Raw genomic sequence first — 3,029 nt, 5'->3', positions numbered from 1 at the left:
GTCCTCAACTATGTAGCCTTGTAACAAGTTTCTAAAATCTTTTCACTGTCCTGGTATCTTATTTTGACAGTCTGTCTCAGGGGATTGAGGCAGCGGAAAGTTTTTCTCTTTCAAAAATCATGCAGGTTAATGAGGTTACTTTCCCTCCCCTCTGCCCCTGCCTGCTAGAGAGGAGATTTATATCCAAATGCCAGACTTAAATAGTCCTATTGTTATTTCCCTTCAGATGCAGCTCTTTGTTTTTCGTTGCTTCATCTGTCATGCAGTCGGGGGAAGGCAGACTTCCTTGATTTTAACCTCCCCCGTTTCCGGCCAAATTTCCAATTTAAATTTAAAAGTTCCCGATAGTCATTCAATCCGAATTCAATTTGCAGGAAGGAATCGGCGCTCTCCGTCAATGGCGACGCGGCTTCACTCTGCGGGCTGGGTAGCGACTCTCAGCACCGCGCTCTCCCGATGCCGTTCCGGAGCCTTTAAAAAGGCAGTAAAGGGGGGCGCTTCTGGTGCCCACCGAGTCTCCTTGTTCACAGGCATCCGCGCCTGTGATTTTAGGGGTCCCCCACTTGCCGTAGCGGGTCAGACCCGAACTCGTGGAGCAGTCCTCCTCCGGAGCTCGGAAAGAGGACCGCCATTAACGCTGGCGCCGACCGGAAGTAAAGGCTTTCTGGGAAATGATCTATAATGAGTTAAAAAAGGTATTTAAGTATACCTTCCTTAAGAAACCAGAGGCCTTCCTTTTGGGCATTGTCGGCCAAGGGGTGTTAAAGAAAGATAGAACCTTTTTTATGTATGCAACAACAGCAGCAAGAATACTCATTGCAAAGCACTGGAAGACCCAAGATTTACCCACACTGGAAGAATGGCAGACGCAACTGATAGACTACATGGAACTGGCTGAAATGACTGGCAGAATCCGGGACCTGGGAGAAGAGACGGTGGAAGAGGATTGGAAAAAATTTAAAGACTATTTACAAAAACACTACAAACTGTATGAATGTTAGGAGAATGCACGATTGAAAGTAACACGGCAGTAGAAACTTTGTTGTAAAATATATGAGAATAAGTGAGGTTTAAGGAAATGATGAAATTTGAAGCAATATTATGTTTAAATCAAGCAGTTTAATTTACGATAAAGTTATTTAAAAGTTGGGACATAATATCTGAGATTTACAAAATAAGAATTGAAATAAGGTAATAAATTGCTGTCTATAACTATGTGACTGAGAACGCAGGGAAGGGTGATGCGAGGAAGTCCAAAGATTATGAAAATATGACTTATGAACAACTGTGTTTTATATGTATTCTTCTTTTATTCTTTGTTTATTTCTTAACTTTGCTTTGACTTTTTCTGTCTGTATGGTGATGGTATTTTATATGTTTGGTGGTTTGTTCGTTATTTAAAAAATTGCAATAAATATTTTATTTTTTTTTAAAAAAGAATTCCTTAACGGACAACCTTCGCCTCGCCTCTCTGCGCGGAAGCCTTCTGCGCAGAGTGGGCGTGCCGAGTGGTGGTCCTCCACCCTCCACACTGACTTCACTGGAAGAGTCTCGGAGCCTCACGTCCGAGCTGCTCTCTGCCTCTCCCTTCTTCCTGGTGTCACCTGGACTTCCTTCCCCAGATGACGTTCTCTCTCTTCCCTTACTTGTCCCCTCTCCTGCAGAGTCCGGGAGCCTCGCCTCTCCCCTCTGCTCCGATGTCAGTTCCCTGACAGTATGTCCACATTGTTTTTTGTTGGAGAACCATGTGGCAAAATTCCAAGAAGTGCAAATTTCAAAAGAAAGCTGCGTTTCAGTGTGCCTCTTGTTTAAGGAAGGGTGAATTGGGTCAGTTTCATGTTAAGGGAACTGAATTTCCTCTCCATCCCTCTGTTCATATTGAGAAACATTCTCTTTTGCTTTGAGGTTCATTTTTTTATGCTTTCTGGACTTTTTGTTTCATTTTAACTGGGATGTGGTCATTGTTGCCCAGGCAGCCTGTGCAAACACCCCTCTCTGAGCTCCTGGGAATGGGGAAAGGTTAGAATACAAATGCTGCAAATAAAACGAAAAAATGGAACCAAAAAAATCAATGAATACTATATCATATGAAGGCAAAGGAATGGGGAACATGGTCTTAGCATGGGCATAGCGAGGACTTTTGTTAGCGGGGCAGAAATGACATGATTGGTCAGTTAAGTATTTCTATTGTTTTATTTGATAGGGAGCAGCTGCCCTCTGTCCCCGCCCCCCTTAGCTATGCCCATGGGTCTTATGAAACAAAATGTGGTATTTTGGGCTTGTGGCTCTCCCCCCCCCCCCCGGGCTGGTAACTTGCAAGGAAGGAGGACTTGTATTAGCAGCACACAAAGAGAGAGAGAGAGAGAGAGAGAGAGAGAGAGGGGGGGAGGGAGGGAGAGGGAGAGTATTCTGCCAGAACCATGGTAATATGGAAATAAACAAGTCTGGTTCCACACTTGCATCAGCATCGCCTGGGCAACCTGGGAGCGAATTGCGACATGAGGCATTGTTTATGTTCCAAAAAGGAGGGGGTAGAGGAGGAATTGGAAAGCTGAGTAACATCCCCACTCCTTATTGAAATCTACATCCAGATTTCCATTCCATCCAGAGAAGCAGCATCAGCGGTATGGGTGACTGACACAACCAATTGCTACTTTGATTGGTAACTGAAATCCTAAGACCTTTGTTTGCTGTGTATTAGCATGATTAGGGTTAGGGAGCATAGCAATGCAAAGGCCAGTTGCCACCTCTCTTAGAAACTCCAGAGAATTAGAAAGACACAGAAGAAATTGTTTGTATTCTCCAAATGCTGCCCCACAGACCATGCCACTACAAGGAGATGACAAAAGGCATTGTTTTTGTGCCCTGTATTTAAGTTTTATTCCCCACCCCCTCCAAAGTGCTCAGGGTGAGGGATCAGGCCTGGTCTCATGCTCTGGAGGTGGTGCTCCCTTCATTCTGCTCCTCTGTCCTGAAGGGCTCTGGGATTAGGGTGGACACAGTTGTGGTTCTCCGGGGGGAAGGGTCAG

This window comes from Podarcis bocagei (genome assembly GCF_964188305.1).
Source record: "Podarcis bocagei genome assembly, chromosome: W".
Lineage (NCBI taxonomy): Eukaryota > Metazoa > Chordata > Lepidosauria > Squamata > Lacertidae > Podarcis > Podarcis bocagei.
This window is presented reverse-complemented; position numbering follows the sequence as displayed.